Genomic DNA, 27,088 nt, shown 5'->3' with positions numbered 1-27,088 from the left:
TATTTTTAGTTGAGGAAGATTAGTGGCAACCAACATGTTGGGGGGGAAATGGTGACATGAAGTGGTTACTGTGAGAAGTTACCCAGGTGGCGGTTTACCCCAAGTTACCCTAACAGGTAGGCCAACATTATATTCACTGTGCAATTTATGCAATTTTTGGTGGACATAAAATGTACCAATAGGATGCTCACTAGTTAAAAGATCACATTTGGGATCGAGATAATGATTAGCCCAATAGGCTACATGCAAATGGACAACCCCATGCTTCAGTGTATTTATTTATAGCGACTATGCTGCATTAGTTGGGCTACAGGTGAGAATGCTTATTGATAATAGTGTACCTGATAATATGGACCATGCATAGGCTATATGTATGGTCCAATATGTTAAAATACATTTTACAAATAATTTGACCAATATGTCATTGGGCTCATTTCTGGAGGTGAAAATTATATTTTAGATGGTGCCAGCTTAATTTTAGGTTCAAGCAGCAAAGCTGGGTGAAAACCTATTGTATTTTTTATTGTATTTTTTAATTTCACCTTTATTTAACAGGTAAGCCAGTTGAGAACAAGTTCTCATTTACAACTGTGACCTGGCCAAGATAAAGAAAAGCAGTGCGACACACACAGCAACACAGAGTTACACATGGAATAAATAAACGTACAGTAGAAAAAAATGAAAAAATCTATATACAGTGTGTGCAAATGAGTTAAGATTAGGGAGGTAAGGCAATAAATAGGCCGTAGTGGCAAAGTAATTACGATTTAGCTATTTAACACTGGAGTGAAATATGTGCAGAAGAGGAATGTGCAACTAGAGATACTGGGGTGCAAAGGAGAATAATGTTTTTTTTATAATAACAATATGGGGATGAGGTAGTTGGATGGGCTATTTAAAGATGGGCTAAGTACAGGTGCAGTGATCTGTGAGCTGCTCTGACAGCTGATGCTTAAAGTTAGCGAGGGATATATGAGTCTCCAGCTTCAGTGATTTTTGCAATTCGTTCCAGTCATTGGCAACAGAGAACTGGAAGGAAAGGCAGCCAAAGGAGGAATAGGCTTTGGGGGTGACCAGTGAAATATACCTGCTGGAGCGAGTGCCACGGGTGGGTGCTACTATGGTGACCAGTGAGCTGAGATAAGGCCTAGCAAAGACTTATAGATGACCTGGAGCCAGTGGGTTTGGCGGCGAATATGAAGCGAGGGCCAGCCAACGAGAGCATACAGGTCGCAGTGATGGGTACTATATGGGGCTTCGGTTTAGAAACTCTGTGGCCACACCCTTTCATGCAATGCCATGCCAATTGGCCATATGGTGGCGCAATAACAAGTGATTGAAAATGCAAACTTTGAAAGCTAACATCTCACTACTCGTTATATTTTCATATCTTGCTATTGTTTGTTCTACGTTTGTCATTATTACCTTAGGCCTATCATGTTTTTAGGTTATTCACAAACAACTTAAAACATTCTGAGAACTCTGTTAGATGAATTCATTGTTTGATCAGGAAGTAGTGCGGTGGGAGAAAGCCTGCATGTATAAAAACTGAAGTCGTATTCATATAAAATGGAGAGAAAATACAAAATGTGTTTTTACAAATAATTAGACACCGGAGTGTCCGGTCTAAAAAAAATCTAAATGGGCTTTGGCTATATGGCCCAGATTCTTTTGACAATGAGGGGGGGGTAAAATCAAACATATTTCCTCACTGGATATTTTGCGCTTCTCTGGTGAAAATCTTAGCTCTGTCTACATTGTCACACATTCTGCAAATTGGTTACAACATATGTATTGAAATAGGTTATGTAGGCTAAAGCAAAGGAATAGGCCACTTGGCATGGCCCTGCTGTGGGATGCCCAGTCAGCTCTTTACTGCAATGTGCCAGGCAGGTTGAAATAGACTATGCATTGTCTGTCACATCACAATGTCGTCACCATCGACGATGGCTGCCAATCATCTTCGGTATCCAATACTATGGTAATATCACCAAACCCTACTTGGTACACATGTTCCAAACACTGTCAAGATTGGTCCAAAATACATTAAAAGCATATTGCATGATCTGTTCGATGTGGAGTTCTGATATTTGGCAAGCATGGCAAGTAGTACAGAAGTAGCTCATCCTAGGGAAATGTGTGGAATTTGTCCTGATGGTGGCGCTATGGGGCCAAAGCTTGAAGCTCAGCATGGCTGCTTGCAGCTATATTTTCCATTAATTTTGGAGTAGAATGTCTGAGCTTCTCAGTTCTTCTACATAAATATTCCCCTGTGTGTGTGACATAGCATGGCATGGCCATAGGAAATAAATGGGCCTCAAATGTGCTCCTCAAACGTTCTCAGCTGATACTATCTTTCACAGTTCCAAAGGCCAAAACTGAAATGGGGAAAATACACTATACGATCAAAAGCATATGGACACATGCTTGTCGAATATCTCAAATATATTGTTTTTGTTTTGTTGAAGAAGCAGAGGTGAGGAGCTTCATGGTAAAAAAAAATGGTAGTACCACAGGATGTTAGTGGCTCCTTAATTAGGGAGAACGGGCTCGTGGTAATGGCTGGAACGGAATTAGTGGAATGGTATCAAATACATGTGTTTGATGCCATTCCATTCACTCCGTTCTAGCCATTATTATGAGCCATTCTCCCCTCAGCAGCCTCCACTGTGCAGTACATTTTCTGCTGTTCGATAGCGCAAGCAATGATGTCTGAGGGGGGAAAAACAGAGTTTGTAGTTTGCAGTAACTTCTTTGTTGTTGTAATATTGCATGGCAGTTTCACCAATAAGGATTCTGGCTTTAAAGCTCTGATAAAAGAAAATGTTGTTGACCTCCTGCTGTAGATCAAAATGATTAGCTGTTGGTGAATTAACAACCTTGATTGGACTATTAGAAACAATCAAACAAACCATATTCCATGATTAACCATGCATTTACTAAGCATGGTTGCTTTCCAATGGGAGAAAAATGTAGAAAGAAAAAAATCCCTTTTACAGTCCAACATCCTCTTCACACAGTCAGTGAAATAAAGGACAATTGAAAGTGCATGCAAAACTCCCATTAGATAATAGGCCTACTCAACAAATTAATCCCCCCAAAAACTGGACTACCAGAGAAGGAAAATTCATATTTCCACAGTTTTTCTTTCCCATTCTACTGTAATAACATTGAGTGCCTTCACACCACTGCACTAGCATATGTGTCCGTTCGACTCCAAATGCGAATCCACACCTCCAACTCCTCCCGTTTAACCCCCGCTTTCCCTTACTCCCCTCTCTGGGACCACACTGCACCCTCACCCCTCCACTCACCAGGGCTGGTGGTGCTCTGCAGACTCCCCCTCTTGCGCAGTGGGGATTTGGGCTTCCCTTGGCCCTCGCTGGAGGAGGATGACATCTTGCTGCCTGTGCTCCTGTGACAGCCAAAGCAGACTGAGGCAGAGCTGCAGAACAGCCGGCAGAGGCAGAGAGGCGCAGCTGTGACGCTGGTGTTAGCTTTAACAATAGGGGGGGCTTTTGTTGCAGCTGGACGGCAAGGCCCATGCAGGGCCTGTGGAAAACCCATCTGCAGGGCTGGCTCCTCCCCCCACCTAGCCCCAGGTCAGGCAACACAGGGCCCGGACACAACGCAGCCCAAGGCTTCGCCCTGCCATGCTGCGTCGCATCCTCCTAGGTTGCCCCAGCAACCGTGGAACGAGCTGCCGAGAGCCAATGCGGAGAAAGACAATGGTGGAGGAGGGCATTGCAGTTAAGTTTTCAGCGCAGTAAGTGTGATAGGCAGCAGGCCCTGAGTGAGACACACAACTACACCACAGCAAACATAGTACAGTACAGCAGCACCAACGAGAGCACACGACAGAACGTTTTTCCGGTCTTCTAAGTTCAGGCACTTCTAATTTTTTGGGAATTGTGTACTGACTCATCTATAAAACAAAGTAGCCTATCGCTGTCCTAGATTTCACACACCGAGGTAATAAAGTTTGATCAAAGCGGAATGAAGGCGGAATCTGCTTTGAATAACAATAAAGAGTGGACATTCATCAGCCTGAATAAGCATGATGCACTGTTCCAAGTTATCAAGTGAGGGTTTGTAAAGGTCATGAAAAGTTATGGAAATTAGTTTCATATTTTTGTCAATGTAATTCATGAAGGCACACTTAAATATTATCAATCACTTAAAAATCTACATATCAGCCATCATCGGAATGACACTTGTGTGTCTGTGTGTGCTGCGTGTGTGCCAGTGGGCCGTTGCCTGAGGAGAGAGAGCGTGACATTTCAGCAGCAGGTATAAGATAATGACAGACAGACGAACTAGATCACCAATTCAAAATAAAACTTGCGAGCAGTGGTGGAAAAAGTACCCAACTGTCATGAGCAAAAGTAAATATACCTTAATAGAAAATTACTAAAGTAAAAGTGAAAGTCACCCAGTAAAATTCTACTTGAGTAAAAGTCTAAAAGCATTTGGTTTTAAATATATCATAAGTAAATGTTATTGCTAAAATATAATTAAGTTTCAAAAGTAAAAGTACAAGTATAAACAATTAAAAAGTTATATTAAGCAAACAAGACCTGATCATTTTCAACAACAAAAATATTTATAGTAAATTATTATATAATTTTTTTACCCCCTTTTTCGTGGTATCCGATTAGTTTAGATTAGATTAGATTTGGTAGAGCATGGCGCTTGTAACGCCAGGGTAGTGGGTTCGATTCCCGGGACCACCCATACGTAGAATGTATGCACACATGACTGTAAGTCGCTTTGGATAAAAGCGTCTGCTAAATGGCATATATTATTATTATTATATTATTTGGAAAGGCACACACCTGTTTATATAAGGTCCCACAGTTGACAGTGCACGTCAGAGCAAAAACCAAGTCATGAGGTAGACAAAACTTCTCCATAGTGTCGAGGCACAGATCTGGGGAAGGGTACCAAAAAATGTCTGCAGCATTGAAAGTCCCCAAGAACACAGTGGCCTCCATCATTCTTAAATGGAAGAGGCCTGGAACCACCAAAACTCTTCCTAGAATTTGCCGCCAGCCCAAACTGAGCAATCGGGGGAGAAGGGCCTTGGTCAGGGAGGTGACCAAGGACCCGATGGTCACTCTGACAGAGCTCCAGAGTTCCTCTGGGGAGATGGGAGAACTTTCCAGATGGACAACCATCTCTGCAGCACTCCACCAATCAGGCATGTATGGTAGAGTGGCCAGACGCAAGCAACTTCTCAGTAAAAGATACATGACAGCCCGCTTGGAGTTTGCCAAAAGGCACCTAAAGGACTTTTTGGCCTGAATGCCAAGTGTCACAGAGAACCTGGCACCATCCCTACGGTGAAGCATGGTGTTGGCAGCATCATGTTGTGGGGATGTTTTTCAGCGACAGGGAGACTAGTTAGAATCAAGGGAAAGATGAACAGTACAAAGTACAGATAGATCCTTGATGAAAACCTGTTCCAGAGTGCTCAGGACCTCAGACTGGGGGGGAAGGTTCACCTTCCAACAGGACAACGACCATAAGCATACAGCCAAGACAACGCAGGAGTGGCTTTGGGACAAGTCTCTGAATGTCCTTGAGTGGCCCAGCCAGAGCCTGGACTTGAACCAGATCAAACATTTCTGGAGACCTGAAAATGGCTGTACAGCAACGCTCCCCATCAAACCTGGCAGAGCTTGAGAGGATCTGCAGAAAAGAATCGGAGAAACTCCCCAAATACAGGTGTGCCAAGCTTGTAGAGCCATACCGAAGAAGATTCGAGGCGGAAATCGCTACCAAAGGTGTTTCAACAAAGTACTGTGTGAAGGGTCTGCATACATATGTAAATGTAATATATCACCATTGAGTATTGTGTGTAGATTGATGAGGGAAAAAAACAATTATACATTTTTTGAATAAGGCTGTAAAGTAACAACACGTGGAAAAAATTAAAGGACTCTGAATACTTTCCTAATGCACTGTACATTCTAAGTGATTTCAACTGGTCTTTCTCCATTCTGAATTTTATATTGTTCAATTCAACCCAAAATAATTTTCAGTATTTTTATACATTTCTGCATTTCCTGCACTCATTTCAGATCATTTCCACACTTCCACATTGGGCTGCACAATATGGGGAAATAATCTAGGCCTTATTTTTAACCAACTGTTGCAATTGCGATTTGACTTGCGATTTAGAGCAAAACACTTGGGTGAACACTTGGAATCATGGAAATATAATTATTATTCTAATTCTATAGATAGAATATAATAGTGGGCACTTTGAATACATTGTTGTTTGACATGACAGTGAATAAAAATGCCAGGGAGGAGTTATTGTGGCAGTGTAAAAACCAAAGTGTTGATAACGGTTTCTTAGGCGACCCTATAATCTTTGGCTACATTGAATGTTCTCTTAACTTCTTCATGTAGCTAACATATTCTTGGTTCACATACTGATTTAGAAGATACTATTGCACAAACAACATACTGATTTAGGTCTACACCATCACTGGTATTATCAAGCTGTATAGCTAATTACGTTTGCTCTGACTCAGTACATTTATTAGCTAGCTATAGTTAGCTAATGCACTTTTGTACATTGCGCTGTAACATACAATTGACCTTATGTTAGCGCCCAAAAAACGTAATATTTCCAGGTCAACTGTAATATGAATACCATTGTAAATAGAGGTTGACCGATTATGATTTTTCAACGCCGATACCGATACCGATTATCGGAGGGCCAAAAACAAATCCGATACCGATTAATCGGCCGATACAAAAAAACTATATATTTGTAATAATGGCAATTACAACAATACTGAATGAACACTTATTTTAACTTAATATAATACATCAATAAAATCAATTTAGCCTCAAATACATTTTCTATTTGGTTTAAATAATGCAAAAACAAAGTGTTGGAGAAGAAAGTAAAAGTGAAATATGTGCCATGTAAAAAAGCTAACGTTTAAGTTCCTTGCTCAGAACATAACAACATATGTAAGCTGGTGGTTCCTTTTAACATGAGTCTTCAATATTCCCAGGTAAGAAGTTTTAGGGTGTAGTTATTATAGGAATTATAGGACAATTTCTATCTATACGATTTGTATTTCATATAACTTTGACTATTGGATGTTCTTATAGGCACAGTATAGCTTCCGTCCCTCTCCTCGGCCCTACCTGGGCACGAACCAGGAACACATCGACAACAGCCACCCTCGAAGCAGCGTTACCCATCGCTCCACAAGAGCCACGGCCCTTGCAGAGCAAGGGGAACAACCACTCCAAGTCTCAGAGCGAGAGACGTTTGAAACGCTATTAGTGTGCACCCTGTTAGCTAGCCATTTCACATTGGTTACACCAGCCTAATCTCGGGAGTTGATAGGCTTGAAGTCATAAACTTGAAGCACAGCGAAGAGCTGCTGGCAAAACGCATGAAAGTGCTATTTGAATTAATGCTTACGAGCCTGCTGGTGCCTACCATTGCTCAGTCAGACTGCTCTATCAAATCATAGACTTAGTTATAACATAACACACGGAAATACGAGCCTTAGGTCATTAATATGGTCGAATCCGGAAACTATCATTTCGAAAACAAGACGTTTATTCTTTCAGTGAAATACGGAACCTTTCCGTATTTTATTTAACGGGTGGCATCAATAAGTCTAAATATTCCTGTTACATTGCACAACCTTCAATGTTATGTCATAATTACGTAAAGTTCTGGCAAATTAGGCGGCCCAAACTGTTGCATATACACTCACTGACTCTGCATGCAATGAACGCAAGAGAAGTGACACAATTTCACCTGGTTAATATTGCCTGCTAACATGGATTTCTTTTAGCAAAATATGCAGTTTTAAAAATATATACTTCTGTGTATTGATTTTAAGAAAGGCATTGATGTTTATGGTTAGGTACACATTGGAGCAAGACAGTCCTTTATCGAGAATACGCACTGCATCGATTATATGAAACGCAGGACATGCGTTGCATATAAACTAGTAATATCATCAACCATGTGTAGTTAACTAGTGATTATGATTGATTGATTGTTTTTTATGAGATAAGTTTAATGCTAGCTAGCAACTTACCTTGGCTTACTGCATTCGCGTAACAGGCAGTCTCCTCGTGGAGTGCAATGTAATCAGGTGGTTAGAGCGTTGGAAAAGTTAACTGTAAGGTTGCAAGATTGAATCCCCGAGCTGACAAGGTAAACATCTGTCATTCTGCCCCTGAACAAGGCAGTTAACCCTGTTCCTAGGCCGTCATTGAAAATAAGAATGTGTTCTTAGCTTACTTGCCAGGTTAAATAAAGGATAAATAAAGGTGTAAAAAAAAAAACTCTTTTTTTTTTATCGGCCAAATCGGTGTCCAAAAATACAGATTTCCGATTGTTATGAAAACTTGAAATCGGTCCTAATTAATCTGCCATTCCGATTAATCGTTCAACCTCTGATTGTAAAGCACAATTTCTCCCCTTTCCAGCAAAATCAATGACGAGACCTTCATGCTGCCCGTCTCTGCATGAGTCAAGAAGGCAATGAGCTCCGTCTGGGCTTTTTAAAAATGGCGGGTGGGGAAGCAAAACCTACTGCGTGATAGAGAAAGGGGAGATAAACCATGTGGGAAACTGATTTTTTCACCCGACCTGTCCAACTTGTCACCTATAAAATGTTTTTAAAAAACACTATATAGAGTTTATATAATGTGTCATTACATACCTATTTGAAGGTTTGCATTGAATTTGAAATCAGTTTTTTAGGGCGGAGCTAAAGTTATCTTCAAAAGTAAACAGCGGCTGTCACGGCTTTTGACAGTCATGATGGCTTGCAGTGATGAATGCATTCAGTTGTACAATTGACTAGATATCCCCCCTTACCCTGTCCCTTTCTTGTTTATAATCTGTGAGAGAAGTCCACACCTGGTGGAGAAAGGCTGTATGACACAGAATGAGTTGCACTATGCGTACTGTACGTTACGTCATGACACGTCACAATTTAACAGAATCCGTGTTTTCAACTTTTTTCCAATACTATTTCGCAACAAAGCATCCTTCACTCATTCTGCCAAACATACCCTCGTAAAACTGACTATCCTACCCCTCCTTGACTTCGGCGATGTCATTTATAAAATAGCCTCCAACACTGGATGTAGTCTATCACAGTGCCATCCGTTTTGTCACCAAAGCCCCATATACTACCCACCACTGCGACCTGTATGCTCTCGTTGGCTGGCCCTCGCTTCATATTCGTCACCAAACCCACTGGTTCCAGGTAATCTATAAGCCTTTGCTAGGTAAAGCCCCACCTTATCTCAGCTCACTGGTCACCATAGCAATACCCACCCGTGGCACGTGCTCCAGCAGGTATATGTCAATGGTCATCCCCAAAGCCAACTCCTAATTTGGCCGCCTTTCCTTCCAGTTCTCTGCTGCCAATGACTGGAACGAATTGCAAAAATCACTGAAGTTGGAGACGTATCTCCCTCACTAACTTCAAGCATCAGCTGTCAGAGCAGCTTACCAATCATTGCATCTGTACACAACCCATGTGTAAATAGCCCACCCAACGACCTCATCCCCATATTATTATTTATTGTTTTGCTCCTTTGCACCCCAGTATCTCTACTTACACATCTATCACTCCAGTGTTAATGCTAAATTGTAATTCTTTTGCCACAATGGCCTATTTTTTGCCTTACTGTACCTCCCTAATCTTACTACATTTGCACACACTGTATGTAGATTTGTCTATTGTGTTATTGACTGTACATTTGTTTATCCTATGTGTAACTCTGTGTTGTTCGTGTCGCACTGCTTTGCTTTATCTTGGCCAGGTTGCAGTTGTATATGAGAACATGTTCTCAACTGGCCTACCTGGTAAACTCTTTTGGGATAGGGGCCCAGAGTGAACTGCCTCCTACTCTGTCCCAGATGCTAATATATGCATATTATTCTTAGTATTGGATAGAAAACACTCAGAAGTTTCTAAAACTGTTTGAATGATGTCTGTGAGTATAACAGAGCTCATAAGGCAGGCGAAAACCTGAGAAAAATCCAACCAGGAAGTGGGACATCTGAGGTTTGTAGTTTTTCAAAGCTTGGCCTACCGAATACACATTGAGATATGGATCAAGTTGCACTTCCTACGGCTTCCACTAGATGTCAACCGTCTTTAAAAACTTGACTGAGGATTCTACTATAAAGGTGTGGCTCATGAGACCTCTTTGAGTCAGTGGTCTGGCAGAGTGCCTTGGTCTCATGACGCGCGCCCCCGACAGAGTTACCTCTCGTTCCAGTGCTTTTCTTGGAACATTATTGATGTTTTATGTTAAAAACATCCTAAAGATTGATTCCATACATAGTTTGACATGTTTCTAAAGGTCTGTAACGGAACTTTTAGATTTTTTTGTCTGGACGAAGTGCCTGCGCCTCATGAAGATGGATTACTGGGCTGAACACGCTAACAACAGGTGGCTATTTGGACATAAATGATGGACTTTATTTAACAAATCAGTAATTTATTGTCAACTGGGATTCCTGGGAGTGCCTTCTGATGAAGATTATCAAAGGTAAGTGAATATTTATGGTGTAATTTCTAACTTCTGTTGCCTCCAAAATGGCGGATATTCCTCTGGCTGTTTTGGGTTCTGAGCGGCGTTCTCAGATTATGCTTTTTCAGTAAAGTTTTTTTTAAATCTTACACAGCGGTTGCATTCAGGAGAAGGTAAAGCATTTTTTAAATCGGACACGATGGGTAGATTAACAAGATGTTTATCTTTCATTTGCTCTATTGCATTTGTTAATGTGTGAAAGTTACACATTCCTGAAAAATATTTCTGAATTTTGCGCGGTGCCTTTTCAGCGGAATGTTGTGGAGGGGTTCCACTAGCGGAACGCCTGCCCTAGAAAAGGTATAATAAATCCATAAAATACAAAGCAAAATAGCAAATCCTTAAAATAGAGTGGTAGGTTATCAAGGCTGCACTGCGATTCAGGTGAAATACAGTACGCATGAGAACATTTGCACCTAAAAGAACCCATGACCACCAACATGTGAAATTAATAGGGGCACATCAAATTGGGTGACAAACTGAATATACAGTACCAGTTAAAGGTTTGGGCACACCTACTCATTCCTGGGTTTTTCTTATTTATTTATTTGTATTTTTTTTTTTTTATTCTACATTGTAAAATAACAGTGAAGACATCAAAACTATGAAATAACACATATGGAATCACGTAGAAACAAAAAAAGTGTTAAACAAATCAAAGTAGCCAACCTTTGCCTTAATGACAACTTTGCACACGCTTGGCATTCTCTCAACCAGCTTCATGAGGTAGTTACCTGGAATGAATTTCAATTAACTTTAATTTGAGCATTTCTTTCCTTCTTCATGTGTTTGATCCAATCAGTTGTGTTGTGACAAGGTAGGGGTGGTATACAGAAGATAGCCCTATTTGGTAAAAGACAAAGTCCATATTATGGAAAGAACAGCTCAAATAAACAAAGAGTAACGACAGTCCATCATTATTTTAAGGCATCAAGGTCAGTCAATACGGAACATTTCAAGGACTTTGAAAGTTTCTTAAAGTGCAGTCGCATCAAGCGCTATGATGAAACTGGCTCTCATGAGGACCACCACAGGAAAGGAAGACCCAGAGTTACCTCTGCTGCAGAGGATAAGTTCATTGGAGTTACGAGCCTCAGAAATTGCAGCCCAAATAAATGCTTCACAGAGTTCAAGTCACAGACATATCTCAACATCAACTGTTCAGAAGAGACTGCGTGAGTCAGGACTTCATGGTCGAACTGATCTAAAGAAACCACTACTAAATGACACCAATAAGAAGAAGAGACTTGCTTGGGTCAAGAAACATGAACAATGGACATTAGACCAGTGGAAATCTGTCCTTCGGTCCGGTGAGTCCAAATTGAGATTTTTGGTTCCAACCGCTGTGTGAGATGTAGAGTAGATGAACAGATGATCTCTGCATGTGTGGTTCCCACCGTGAAGCATGGAGGAGAAGGTGTGATGGTGCTTTGCTGGTGACACTGTGATTGATTTAGAATTCAAGGCACATATAACCAGTATGGCTACCACAGCGATACGCCATCCCATCTGGTTTGCACATGGGACTGTCATTTGTTTTTCAACAGGACAATTACCCAACACACCTCCAGACTGTGTAAGGCCTATTTGACCAAGATTGAGAGTGATGGAGTGTTGCATCAGATGACCTGCCTCCACAATCACCCAACCTCAACCCAATTGAGATGGTTTAGGATGAGTTGGACCGCAGAGTGAAGGAAAAGCAGCCAACAAGAGCTCAGCATATGTGGGAACTCCTTCAAGACTGTTGGAAAAGAATTCCAGGTGAAGATGGTTGAGAGAATGCCAAGAGTGTGCAAATATGTCGTCAAGGCAAAGGGTGGCTACTTTGAAGAATTTCAAATATAAAATATTATTTTGATTTGTTTAACACAGGATTAATGTGTTATTTCATAGTTTTGATGTCTTCACTATTATTCTACAATGTGGAAAAGAGTAAAAAAAATAAAGAAAACCCCTGGAATGAGTAGATGGATCCAAACTTTTGACTGGTACTGAATATAAATCTTTCAATCATGTTATATCCTAAAAATGAGGAATAAACAAAGGCTTTGATTTCTGGTCAAACAGATAGAAAAGGAATCTTAGACATCTACCAGAAAAAAATCTTAAAAGGTATTAGAAATACATTAAAAAACTATAACGTTGAAGAAAAGACAGGTGCCAATAATATCAAATTATATTCCTTCTGTAAATGTAAGAAATATTGCCTTGTGCCTTGTAATTCCGTTACCAAAAACCCACACATCTTTAACTTCTTGACGCTACCCATCCCTGTCGCGGGGATCATTTGTCAGAAACCGCTGAATAGCGCAACAGTCAAATAATATGACAAAAAAATATTCATATTCTTGAAATCACAAGTGCAATATTGCAAAACACAGCTTAGCTTTTTGTTAATCCACCTGTCGTCTCAGATTTTCAAATGATGCTTTACAGCAAAAGCAATCCAAGCGTTTGTGTAAGTTTATCGATAGCCTAACATTGCATTATGTACACTTAGCATCAGGAAGCTTGGTCACGAAAATCAGAAAAGCAATCAAATTAACCGTTTACCTTTGATGATCTTTGGAGACTCCCAGTTACACAACAAATGTTCCTTTTGTTCCATAAAGATGATTTTATACCCCAAAATACCCCCGTTTGTTTGTCGACAACGCAGACGGAAATTCCAAATAGTCTCCATAATGTCCACAGAAACATGTCAAACGTTTTTTATAATCATTCAGGTAGTTTTTAAAATATATATTCGATAATATATCAACCGAGTGTGCAGGTTTTTTCAATAACAGCGGGAGGAACAATGGCCGCTTTACTCTGTAGCGCAAAAACTCACTCTGAGAGCCCCCACATATCCACTTACGCAATGTGATCTTTCACGCTCATTTTTCAAAATAAAAGCCTGAAACTATGTCTAAAGACTGTTGACACCTTAGGGAAGGCGTAGAAAAAGGAATCTGGTTGACATCCCTTTAAATGGAGGATAGGCGTGCATAGGAACTGAAGGGTTTCAAAATAAGAGGCACTTCCTGATTGGATTTTCCACAGGGTTTTGCCTGCAATATCAGTTCTGTTATACTCACAGACAATATTTTGACAGTTTTGGAAACTTTAGATGTTTTCTATCCTAATCTGTCAATTATATGCGTATTCTAGCATCTGGTCCTGAGAAATAGGCTGTTTACTTTGGGAACAGAATTTTTCCATGTCAGTGCATTGCTGCGGGGACATGCTTACATTCAACCACATAAGCATTAGTGAGGTCGGCACTGATGTTCGGCGATTGGCCTGACTCGCAGTCGGTGTTCCATTTCATGCCAAAGGTGTTCAATGGAGTTGAGGTCAGGAATCTGTGCAGGCCAGTCAAGTTCTTCCACACCGATCTTGACAAACTATTTCTGTATGGACCTCGCTTTGTGCACTGCCGTACATACATTTACATTTACATTTAAGTCATTTAGCAGACGCTCTTATCCAGAGCGACTTACAAATTGGTGCATTCACCTTATGACATCCAGTGGAACAGCCACTTTACAATAGTGCATCTAAATATTTTAAGGGGGGTGGGGGGGGAGAAGGATTACTTTATCCTATCCTAGGTATTCCTTAAAGAGGTGGGGTTTCAGGTGTCTCCGGAAGGTGGTGATTGACTCCGCTGTCCTGGCGTCGTGAGGGAGTGTGTTCCACCATTGGGGAGCCAGAGCAGCGAACAGTTTTGACTGGGCTGAGCGGGAACTGTACTTCCTCAGTGGTAGGGAGGCGAGCAGGCCAGAGGTGGATGAACGCAGTGCCCTTGTTTGGGTGTAGGGCCTGATCAGAGCCTGGAGGTACTGAGGTGCCGTTCCCCTCACAGCTCCGTAGGCAAGCACCATGGTCTTGTAGCGGATGCGAGCTTCAACTGGAAGCCAGTGGAGAGAGCGGAGGAGCGGGGTGACGTGAGAGAACTTGGGAAGGTTGAACACCAGACGGGCTGCGGCGTTCTGGATGAGCTGTAGGGGTTTAATGGCACAGGCAGGGAGCCCAGCCAACAGCGAGTTGCAGTAATCCAGACGGGAGATGACAAGTGCCTGGATTAGGACTTGCGCCGCTTCCTGTGTGAGGCAGGGTCGTACTCTGAGGATGTTGTAGAGCATGAACCTACAGGAACGGGCCACCGCCTTGATGTTAGTTGAGAACGACAGGGTGTTGTCCAGGATCACGCCAAGGTTCTTAGCGCTCTGGGAGGAGGACACAATGGAGTTGTCAACCGTGATGGCGAGATCATGGAACGGGCAGTCCTTCTTGCCGAGGTTCAGCTTGAGGTGGTGATCCGTCATCCACACTGATATGTCTGCCAGACATGCAGAGATGCGATTCGCCACCTGGTCATCAGAATGGGGAAAGGAGGAGATTAATTGTGTGTCGTCTGCATAGCAATGATAGGAGAGACCATGTGAGGTTATGACAGATCCAAGTGACTTGGTGTATAGCGAGAATAGGAGAGGGCCTAGAACAGAGCCCTGGGGGACACCAGTGGTGAGAGCGCGTGGTGAGGAGACAGATTCTCGCCACGCCACCTGGTAGGAGCGACCTGTCAGGTAGGACGCAATCCAAGCGTGGGCCGCGCCGGAGATGCCCAACTCGGAGAGGGTGGAGAGGAGGATCTGATGGTTCACAGTATCGAAGGCAGCCGATAGGTCTAGAAGGATGAGAGCAGAGGAGAGAGAGTTAGCTTTAGCAGTGCGGAGCGCCTCCGTGATACAGAGAAGAGCAGTCTCAGTTGAATGACTAGTCTTGAAACCTGACTGATTTGGATCAAGAAGGTCATTCTGAGAGAGATAGCGGGAGAGCTGGCCAAGGACGGCACGTTCAAGAGTTTTGCAGAGAAAAGAAAGAAGGGATACTGGTCTGTAGTTGTTGACATCGGAGGGATCGAGTGTAGGTTTTTTCAGAAGGGGTGCAACTCTCGCTCTCTTGAAGACGGAAGGGACGTAGCCAGCGGTCAGGGATGAGTTGATGAGCGAGGTGAGGTAAGGGAGAAGGTCTCCGGAAATGGTCTGGAGAAGAGAGGAGGGGATAGGGTCGAGCGGGCAGGTTGTTGGGCGGCCGGCCGTCACAAGACGCGAGATTTCATCTGGAGAGAGAGGGGAGAAAGAGGTCAGAGCACAGGGTAGGGCAGTGTGAGCAGAACCAGTGGTGTCGTTTGACATACCTACACGTACGCTACGGTCACAAGACACAGGCCTCCTAATTGTCCCTAGAATTTCTAAGCAAACAGCTGGAGGCAGGGCTTTCTCCTATAGAGCTCCATTTTTATGGAACGGTCTGCCTACCCATGTCAGAGACGCAAACTCGGTCTCAACCTTTAAGTGTCATTGTATAGCTTACCACCTTCACCTATGAAACTTTCCTTCACTGTTTTTTTCACACCCAAAGACTTTAGATGACAAAATGTAACTTTACATGGGCTTGCTCCTACCTATCTCTCCTGCTTGCTCCTACACATCTCTTCAGTTGGTCATATGATTGAGTGTAGTCTGGCCCAGGAGTGGGAAGGTGAACGGAAAGGCTCTGGAGCAACGAACCGCCATTGCTGTCTCTGCCTGGCCGGTTCCCCTCTTTCCACTGGGATTCTCTGCCTCTAACCCTATTACAGGGGCTGAGTCACTGGCTTATTGGGGCTCTCTCATGCCGTCCCTGGAAGGGGTGCGTCACCTGAGTGGGTTGATTCACTGATGTGGTCATCCTGTCTGGGTTGGCGCCCCCCCTTGGGTTATGCCATGGCGGAGATCTTTGTGGGCTATACTCAGCCTTGTCTCAGGAGGGTAAGTTGGTGGTTGAAGATATCCCTCTTAGTGGTGTGGGGGCTGTGCTTTGGCAAAGTGGGTGGGGTTATATCCTTCCTGTTTGGCCCTGTCCGGGGGTGTCCTCGGATGGGGCCACAGTGTCTCCTGACCCCTCCTGTCTCAGCCTCCAGTATTTATGCTGCAGTAGTTTATGTGTCGGGGCGCTAGGGTCAGTTTGTTATATCTGGAGTACTTCTCCTGTCCTATTCGGTGTCCTGTGTGAATCTAAGTGTGCGTTCTCTAATTCTCTCCTCTCTTTCTCTCTCTCGGAGGACCTGAGCCCTAGGACCATGCCCCAGGACTACCTGACATGATGACTCCTTGCTTTCCCCAGTCAACCTGGCCGTGCTGCTGCTCCAGTTTCAACTGTTCTGCCTTATTATTCGACCATGCTGGTCATTTATGAACATTTTAACATCTTGGCCATGTTCTGTTATAATCTCCACCCGGCACAGCCAGAAGAGGACTGGCCACCCCACAGCCTGGTTCCTCTCTAGGTTTCTTCCTAGGTTTTGGCCTTTCTAGGGAGTTTTTCCTAGCCACCGTGCTTCTACACCTGCATTGCTTGCTGTTTGGGGTTTTAGGCTGGGTTTCTGTACAGCACTTTGAGATATCAGCTGATGTACGAAGGGCTATATAAATACATTTGATTTGATGTCACGAACCGACTCAAAGCCCGTAACTCAAAAACATATATTTATTAAATAAAGCCCATTGTATAATCAAATCAGTAGTGTAGACAACGGAAAGATAGAACATAAAACCCATGATAAAAAAATCAGCTACAGACATCAGGGTCCTTCTTACATGCTTTATAGTTAATGTAGGAAAAGGAGGGCTCGGGTCTGTGAGTGTATCAAATACTTGCAATAAAATTCTCCCTGGATTTTGTTTTAGAGTCCGTCTCTCACTGTATTCAGACAAAAATGAAACACGTGTATCAAATACTTGTTCTAAGCCTATCAGGGGAAAAAGGCTATAGCTCTGGGTAGCAAGTTCTACTACCCTACCCAAATCTCCCACCAAGGTACACAGCCGACTTACTCACATCCTCAGACCAATGTCCCAACAGCAAGTAGAACAAGAGTTTCCAGGCTGTGCAGGGCCTGGAAACGAACCATTATACTCTCTCCAATGCAGCACACAAACCAAAAGGCAATCAATACTGGATCTATCAAACTCAAACAAACAAAATATGCAAACCAAACACGTACAGAATTTAACATTACCTCAACGTTCTCCCAAACCAATACGTTCAAAGATCCCGGATGAGCCCCCACTTGTCACGAACCGGCTCAAAGCCCGTAACAAAAGGGAGACAACGTGGAGATAAGGAGTAACAAAACATATATTTATTAAATAAAGTAAACTAAGTACAATATACAATGGTGTGTGTGTGTGTAATCAGTAGTGTAAGTGAGTGTTTTGCATGCGATAACGCAGGGTGTTGAACGGTGCCAAAGCAAACAACCAAAAACCACCAAGACACACAACAAAATCAATAAAGCTGTCTGCATGAATAGAGTATCTTCCATGAATGGGGAAGTGGTGTATTTATCCTGGGACACAACGGGCCCAGGTGTTTCCCATGTAGTTGACGACCCTCCCAACCCCGCCCACCGGCATCCTAATAAGGAAACAAGAACAAAGAGAGAATACGGCAGACAGAGTGGGAGGGTTGTCACATTCGTCACTCCAAAGAATGTGTTTCCACTGCTCCAGAGTCCAACGGTGCCAGCCTACACTTGGCATTTGGTATGGTGATCTTAGGCTTGTGTGCTGCTGCTGCTTGGCCATGGGGCAGCAGGGTAGCCTAGTGGTTAGAGCGTTCGACTAGTAACCAAAAGGTTGCAAGTTCAAATCCCCGAGCTGACAAGGTACAAATCTGTCGTTCTGCCCCTGAACAGGCAGTTAACCCACTGTTCCTAGGCCATCATTGAAAATAAGAATTTGTTCTTAACTGTCTTGCCTAGTAAAATGGAAACCCATCTCATGAAGCTCCGGATGAACAGATCTTCCGCTGACGTTGCTTCCAGAGGCAGTTTGGAACTCAGTAGTGCTGCAACCGAGGACAGATGATTTTTACGCACTAAGGGCTTCAGCACTCTGCGGTTCAGTTCTGTAAGCTTGTGTGGCCTATCACTTCGCGGCTGAGCCGTTGTTGCTCCTAAACTTTTCCACTTCACAATAACAGCACTTTTTGTTGGAAAGTTGGCATTCTTAACTGAGCTCTTCAGTAAGGCCATTCTACTGCCAATATTTGTCTATGGAGATTGCATGTGCTCAATTGTATACATCTGTCAGCAAAATAGCCAAATCCACTCATTTGAAGGGGTATCCACATACACTGTATATACAGTTGGGGCCAAAGGTTTTGAGAAATACATTTGCCAGTTGGTCCACGCATGCTTTGAGTACACATCCTGGTAATCCATCTGGCCCCATGGCTTTGTGAATGTTGACCTGTTAATAACTTCTTATGGCTAGGGGTTCCGCTAGCTGCACCCCTCGACAACATTCCACTGAAAAGGCGCGCAAAATTCAAAAATATTTTTTAGAAATATATAACTTTCACACTTTAACAAGTGCAATACACCAAATGAAAAATACACTTCTTGTTAATCTACCCATCGTGTCCGATTTCAAAAATGCTTTACAGCGAAAGCACAACATGATTATGTTAGGTCAGAGCCAAGTCACAAAAACACACACAGCCATTTCTCCAGAAAAAGAGAGGAGTCACAAAAAGCAGAAATATAAATAAAATTAATCACTAACCTTTGATGATCTTCATCAGATGACACTCAAAGGACATCATGTTACACAATACATGTATGTTTTGTTCGATAAAGTGCATATTTATATCCAAAAATCTCAGTTTACATTGGCGCGTTACGTTCAGTAATGTTTTTCTTCCAAAACATCCAGTGATTTTGCAGAGAGCCACATAAATTTACAGAAATCCTCATAATAAACACTGATAAAAGAAACAAGTGTTATTCACAGAATTAAAGAGACTTCTCCTTAATGCAAACGCTGTGTTAGATTTTTTAAAAACTTTGCCGAAAAAGCACACCATAAATACCAATTGAAATCATCCTCATTGCTCGTGCACGACCTTGTATTTTCCTGCAGTCAGTGACCAAAAGTACCCTCTAGTGGCCTCATAGGTGGAAGGTTATTAATATTTTTCATAATTCATAAACATAAATCTGATGTTTCTATGTCAAATGGGCCCTCAGTCAGCCAAATCCCCAGTTGAGATCTTGTCAGCCTCTCTCCCCTTCAACACAAGGTCATAAATCACCAGCTGTCAGCAGGGCCATACAGTGGGGCAAAAAAAGTATTTAGTCAGCCACCAATTGTGCAAGTTCTCCCACTTAAAACGATGAGAGAGGCCTGTAATTGTCATCATAGGTACACTTCAACTATGACAGACAAAATGAGAGGGAACAAAATCCAGAAAATCACATTGTAGGATTTTTGATGAATTTATTTGCAAATTATGGTGGAAAATAAGTATTTGGTCACCTACAAACAAGCAAGATTTCTGGCTCTCACAGACCTGTAACTTCTTCTTTAAGAGGTTCCTCTGTTCTCCACTCGTTATCTGTATTAATGGCACCTGTTTGAACTTGTTATCAGTATAAAAGACACCTGTCCACAACCTCAAATAGTCACACTCCAAACTCCACTATGGCCAAGACCAAAGAGCTGTCAAAGGACACCAGAAACAAAATTGTAGACCTGCACCAGGCTGGGAAGACTGAATCTGCAATAGGTAAGCAGCTTGGTTTGAAGAAATCAACTGTGGGAGAAATTATTAGGAAATGGAAGACATACAAGACCACTGATAATCTCCCTCGATCTGGGGTTCCACACAAGATCTCACCCCGTGGGGTAAAATGACCTAGTGAATGACCTGCAGAGAGCTGGGACCAAAGTAACAAAGCCTACCATCAGTAACACACTACGCCGCCAGGGACTCAAATCCTGCAGTGTCAGACGTGTCCCCCTGCTTAAGCCGGTACATGTCCAGGCCCGTCTGAAGTTTGCTAGAGAGCATTTGGATGATCCAGAAGAAGATTGGGAGAATGTCATATGGTCAGATGAAACCAAAATAGAACACTTTGGTAAAAACTCAACGCGTCGTGTTTGGAGGACAAAGAATGCTGAGTTGCATGCAAAGAACACCATGCCTACTGTGAAGCATGGGGGTGGAAACATCATGCTTTGCAGCTGTTTTTCTGCAAAGGGACCAGGACGACTGATCCGTGTAAAGGAACAAATTAATGGAGCCATGTAACGTGAGATTTTGAGTGAAAACGTGGCTGGGTCTTTCAGCATGACATTGACAATGATCCCAAACACACCGACCGGGCAATGAAGGAGTTGCTTCATAAGAAGCATTTCAAGGTCCTGGAGTGGCCTAGCCACAGTCTCCAGATCTCAACCCCATAGAAAATCTTTGGAGGGAGTTGAAAGTCTGTGTTGCCCAGCAACAGCCCCAAAACATCACTGCTCTAGAGGAGATCTGCATGGAGGAATGGGCCAAAATACCAGCAACAGTGTGTGAAAACCTTGTGAAGACTTACAGAAAACGTTTGACCTCTGTCATTGCCAACAAAGGGTATATAACAAAGTATTGAGATAAACTTTTGTTATTGACCAAATACTTATTTTCCACCATAATTTGCAAATAAATAAATAAAAAATCCTACAATGTGATTTTCTGGATTTCTTTTTCTCATGTTGTCTGTCATAGTTTAAGTGTACCTATGATGAAAATGACAGGCCTCTCTCATCTTTTTAAGTGGGAGAACTTGCACAATTGGTGGCTGACTAAATACCTTTTTGCCCCACTGTATGTGATCGACCAGCTCAATACGGTCTTTTGTAGCAAAATTTGAAATTGTGTTTTTTACATTGGATAAAAGTTGACACTCAGAGCTAGAAAACGGCATATCATACACTAGAGTTGAGGAACAATGGGAAAGTAATTATACTTTGAAAGTTGATAAACTTGTAACCTCACTTTTGAGAAAATGGCTTTTGAATGTTTTGGTACACCTACTGGAGAGCTCTTCTTTGTCTATACCCCTTCAGCATCATTCACACCCTCTTAAGCATTAGCTCCACCTATCTCTAAGGGTTGATCTGAGCGTTCTGTCCTAACAGCAGTCAAGCACCCAAGCTAACTGGCTAACATTGCCTAGCTTACTTCCAGACACAAATGAGAGAACAGCTTACTCTGAACATTGTACTCGCCCTAACAGAGCTGGTTAGGCTGTTTTTTTTATGTTATCTAGAGTGTTGATGACTGCAACTGTGCTGCAGGCAACAATTTAAAAAAAATTGTCAATGTTAACTGACACCGGCCATATTCAACAGGTGTTGAGTGTTCGTAAATTCGTCAGTTATTCTGCGCTCTGGCACACGCAGACGAGAGTGCTCTATAATTGGAGTAGATAGCCAGAGAAAATTTAGCAGCTACATCAATCAAAAGTTGTCACAGTGACATCATTAACATTCTATTCAAATGGTAACTTGCATAGTGGAGTCTTTTGTTAACCTCGCAACTCTCCCTCAACAAGACATAGAAGCTGATTGTGGACTACAGGAAATGGAGGGCACACCCCCATCCACCTCGACAGGGCTGTAGTGGAGCGGATCGAGAGCTTCAAGTACCTTGGTGTCCACATCACTTAGGAATCAACATGGTCCAGACACATCAACACAGTCGTGAAGAAGGCACGACAACGCCTCTTCCCCCTCAGGAGGCTTAAAAGATTTGGCATGGGCCCTCAGATCCTCAAAAACATTATACAGCTGAACCATTGAGAGCAACTTGACGGGCTGCATCAACGCTTGGTATGGCAACTGCTTGACATCTGACCGCAAGGCCTTACAGAGGGTAGTGCGAATGAGCTCCCTGCCATCCAGGATCTCTATACCATGTGGTGTCAGAGGAAGGCCCCAAAAATGTGACATAAAATTGTATACAATTTGATAGATACCTCAATTACCTCGTACCCATGTACATCGACTCATTACTGGTACTCCATCGACTATGTACTTTTTACTCGTTATTGTTATTATTTATTCATTGTGTATTCACTAGGGATGTCATAGTTATAGCTAGCTAGCAACCTGGTAACTTGACAAGTGTTTGGAATAGGCTACTCAAAGATGCTGAAATGGAATAGGCTACTCAAAGATGCTTCAAATGTAGGCTGCATATGCAAGAGTGTGGTGTTTATGATGGAAGCTACAATCTATCTGCAATATTAAAGCTGATCTATCCCCTAAAAAATACAAATAAAAGAGTGGGGTGTGTATGATTGTGTGAGGGAGAGTGTGTAAGCCTATGTGTATAAAGTTATCTGAACAGCACAGATAGTTACAGTGTTTTCATAACATTGTTGGACAAGTTTAAAAGGTCTTTGTATCCATACAGCTAGCTCTTGGCACACTAATTTAGAACACCTGAAGCTCCTGAAGCTTTAACAGTACTTAAAGTGTGTGTGTGTGTGTGTGTGTGTGTGTGTGTGTGTGTGTGTGTGTGTGTGTGTGTGTGTGTGTGTGTGTGTGTGTGTGTGTGTGTGTGTGTGTGTACACAAGTGTTAATCTTAAGAACTTTGAGAGAGTATGCCTACTTAAACATTAGGAGCATTTACAGCTGTATGTTATAGTGACTTTTGTGTTGTTTATGGTGAAAATGCTATTAAAACATTCTGATGTAAATCATTTTGTGTTTCTGGCCCTTACAGTCAAAGCATAATATACCTGTAACTCAATGTACTGCTTTTTATATTGAAAAATCTTTCTTTAAGGCAACATTTGAGCAACTATTTTTGGGGGATTAATAATCATGTTTTACTGTCACATACACCGGATAGGTGCAGTGAAATGTGTTGTTTTACAAGGTCAGCCATGCCATTAAATCTTCATTATTTTAATTGTTTGACAGCCTGAGTGTCACCATTTATTTATATATTGTATCTTTATCTTTAACTCTGCATTGTTGGAAAAGGACCGTAGGTAAGCATTTCACTGGAACTGAGGTAATGAGAGAGGGAATACTAAGTAAAGACCACCATCTAGTGGTATGAAGACACAACTACATCAAAGGATATAACAGCCATTTTTCCAGCCAAAGAGAGGAGTCACAAAAATCAGAAATAGAGATAAAATGAACCACTAACCTTAGATGATCTTCAGATGACACTCATAGGACTTCATGTTACACAATAAATGTGTGTTTTGTTCGATAAAGTTCATATTTATATTAAAAAATCTCAGTATACATTGGCGCGTTATGTTCAGTAGTTCCAAAAACATCTGGTGATTTTACAGAGAGCCACATAAATTTACAGAAATACTCTTAATAAATAAACAAATCCAAACTCACCAAGTGCGTTCACTAGGAGCAGACGAAATGTCAAAAAGTTCCGTTACAGTCCGTAGAAACATGTCAAACGATGTATAGAATCAATCTTTAGGATGTTTTTAACATAAATCTTCAATAATGTTCCAACCGGAGAATTCCTTCCCACTTCCCGGTTGGATTTTTTTCTCAGGTTTTTGCCTACCATATTACTTCTGACCTTCTGACTTCTGACCTGAGTAGCAGGCAGTTTACTCTGGGCACCTTATTCATCCAAGCTACTCAATACTGCCTCCAGCCATAAGAAGTTTAAGGACACCACTAAAAATTGAGGCCTACATTTTTTTTCCCAGGAAAAAAAAAACTTTACCAAAAAGCACCAAGTCTATGACAGGCAACCAAGACAAATGATGGCAACGCAATCTTACAGCCCTTACCCCAAGAATGGGAGGATTGTTGTTGGGAAATTCCTCAGGTTCTTACTCATTCTTCTGTGCTTTTGTTTCAGGCTCTGCCTGTCAGGCTTCCTTCCTGGACACCCTAGTAGTAAAAATGAGACCAGACTGCTGGCTCTTCTTGTTTCTTTTTCTGCAAAGCTCAGGGTATTGCAGATTTGTTTGCAGAACAGCACACCCCCTCACCCTTCAATCACTCCTCCCCGAAAATGATCCTCCTCACCCTGAGTCAGTCATGTAAAATTAAAGCCCCCCTTTTCCTGAAAATAAGTTAATTTCACCTCCCGTGTACCAGTGACATAACACTGAGGCCTAGAGATGATAGACAGACTGACTGAGTGCAAAGTCGGCCGTGTTTTTCCACTGTTACACCAGCGTTTGTAGCTAAACGTTCAATATGAGTTACTACTGTCATTGTGTATCAGTGTACATATCCATGCATAACAGTCTAGTCACTACAAGAAAATCAACTCTCATAAAAATCCTCAATTACTGATATGGGTGCACTGCAGTAACGCTTTTACTGAAACAATGCAACTTCAATATGTGATGGCTTTGGTACTGCTGAAGTCAAATACTGACAGTATAGAAATGCTACAATCATGTAATAAACCAACTGTCCTGCGCTGTCCAGGTAGCTAAGTGTGCCACACAAATGATTTACAAATAACGTGTTCTGTCCAATGTGGCTCTCTAGATCTTTTACATTTATAAGCTAACTTAGCTACTACTGTACTCGTGAAAATAACGAACTGTGTATTTTACATTGTTTAGCTAGCCACACTACATTAAATCACATACCAAATAACTCAAGAGGATTGGTCATGAAAGTTCTGACATCAACACGTGGTTAGAAAAACACTGGTTTAGCTAGCTATCTACTTACCACCTGCCATTGTTGCGACCCCAGTCTTAGCTCGAAGAGGTGATACAGATAGTCGCTGTAGCTTGCCTTGCCCTAGGAAACAACTGGTAACCTTACAGTAGCTGACAGTTGTTGTTTATCTCAGACGTCCGGAGTACAGCCTTCTAACAACTTCTCACTGGTAACCAACTTAGCTTGCAAGCGAGCTAGTTTCGTTAGCTCCAACTGACCAGTCATAAGAGAATGTGGAAATATCCAGAAATGTGAATTTATTGTCTAGCTATAGACACATCTATTTTCTTGAGTAAATATATTTCCCCCACCGAATGTATATCTCATATCAGATAGTTATGTTAACTAAACAATAACATGTGTGTTTTTGTTTGTTTCGTGTGTGACTGAAGACTGCACACGTTACCATTTGGCTGCACTTTTGACGGGGAAACGTATTAGCGGTTTTGACGTCATGTAAAATAAAATAAATCACATACAGAAAAAAGTGGAGAAAGTTTTAAAGGGGTCGTGTTAATTAGTTGTGCACAGGTCAGAAGTCAAATAGTCCTACTAGTAGTCCGTGGCTTTAAAACAAAAATGCTGATACATTTTAAACTTTGTTTGACAAGTGGTTCTGAAAGGTTATGACATTAGCTTTCATGTTATATATAATACAGTGCATTCAGAAAGTATTCAGACACCTATACCTTTTCCACATTTTGTTAAATTACAGCCTTATTCTAAAATAGACATCGTTTTTCCCTCAATTTATATGAAGAAAATAAAAAAGGAAATATCATATTTACATAAGTATTCCGACTCTTTACTCAGTACTTTGTTGAAGCACCTTTGGCAGCGATTACACCCATGAGTCTTCTTGGGTATGAGGCTACTAGCTTGGCACACCTGTATTTGGGGGGTTTCTCCCATTCTTCTCTGCAGATCCTCTCAAGCTCTGTCAGGTCTCTCCAGAGATGTTTGATCGGATTCAAATCCGGGCTCTGGCTGGGCCACTTCATCACAGAATTCACTCATTAACCCACAGAAGACTTTCCCAATATGCCTGCCAAACACCTCAATGGGGTCTTGGACAATTTCGCATGACCATACCTGGATAAAATATAATTGCAGTATGCCCCAAAATATCTTAAAATGTTCATAGTGGGCCTCCCGAGTGGCACAGTGGTCTAAGGCACTGCATCACAGTGCTAGCTGTGCCACTAGAGATCCTGGTTTGAGTCCAGGCTCTGTCGCAGGCAGCCGCAACCGGGAGACCCATGGGGCGGCGCACAATTAACCCAGCGTCGTACGGGTTAGGGGAGGGTTTGGCCGGCATAGATGTTCTTGTCCCATCGCGCACTAGCGATTCCTGTGGCGGGCCGGGTGCAGTGCACGCTGACACGGTCGCCAGGTGTACGGTGTTTCCTCCAACACATTGGTTTGGCTGGCTTCCTGGTTAAGTGGGCATTGTGTCAAGAAGCAGTGCTTCTTGGTTGGGTTGCGTTTCAGAGGTCGCAAGGCACTCAACCTTCTCCTCTCACGAGTCTGTACAGTAGATGCAGCAATGAGACAAGACTGTAACTACCAATTGGATACCACGAAATTGGGGAGACAACGGGGTAAAAAATAATAATAATAAATAAGAAGAAAAACTTACGAGAAGAAAAAAAAAATGTTCATAGTGATGTAGAATACACAACCACGAGTCAGGTGTGCCAGATATAAAGCTGCCAATGGATGACATCGCTGCACCTCAATCCACCTCAAACGCCCTCAGATGAACAGTAATTCATATTGCACAGAATGAGGCCAGAATCCTGAGGCTAGAATAGTAAGAAAGTTTATTCACCCACTCTTCCTCACTCACTTAAAGGCTCTGTAATACTTTCCCAGGCATTTCTCCTACTCAGACAAGTAGGGCAGAAAGACACACACAAAATATTGTCTATTTATAGTC

The 27,088-nt window shown here is 42.2% G+C and overlaps 1 protein-coding gene across 1 annotated transcript in view; it reads right to left on the bottom strand.

Moving 5' to 3' along the window:
* Positions 1-24,361, bottom strand: part of LOC118388552 (AMP deaminase 2-like) — an 87,869-nt gene extending 63,508 nt beyond the window's left edge. Inside the window, exon 1 of the mRNA XM_052526909.1 lies at positions 23,842-24,361. The gene's annotated coding sequence lies outside the window, so the exon portion shown is untranslated. The remainder of the gene's footprint in view (positions 1-23,841) is intronic.
* Positions 24,362-27,088: the final 2,727 nt, after the last annotated feature.

This window comes from Oncorhynchus keta, chromosome 10, assembly GCF_023373465.1.
Source record: "Oncorhynchus keta strain PuntledgeMale-10-30-2019 chromosome 10, Oket_V2, whole genome shotgun sequence".
Lineage (NCBI taxonomy): Eukaryota > Metazoa > Chordata > Actinopteri > Salmoniformes > Salmonidae > Oncorhynchus > Oncorhynchus keta.
The sequence above is the reverse complement of the archived record's forward strand: the minus strand, read 5'-3'. Positions and strand labels throughout refer to the sequence as shown.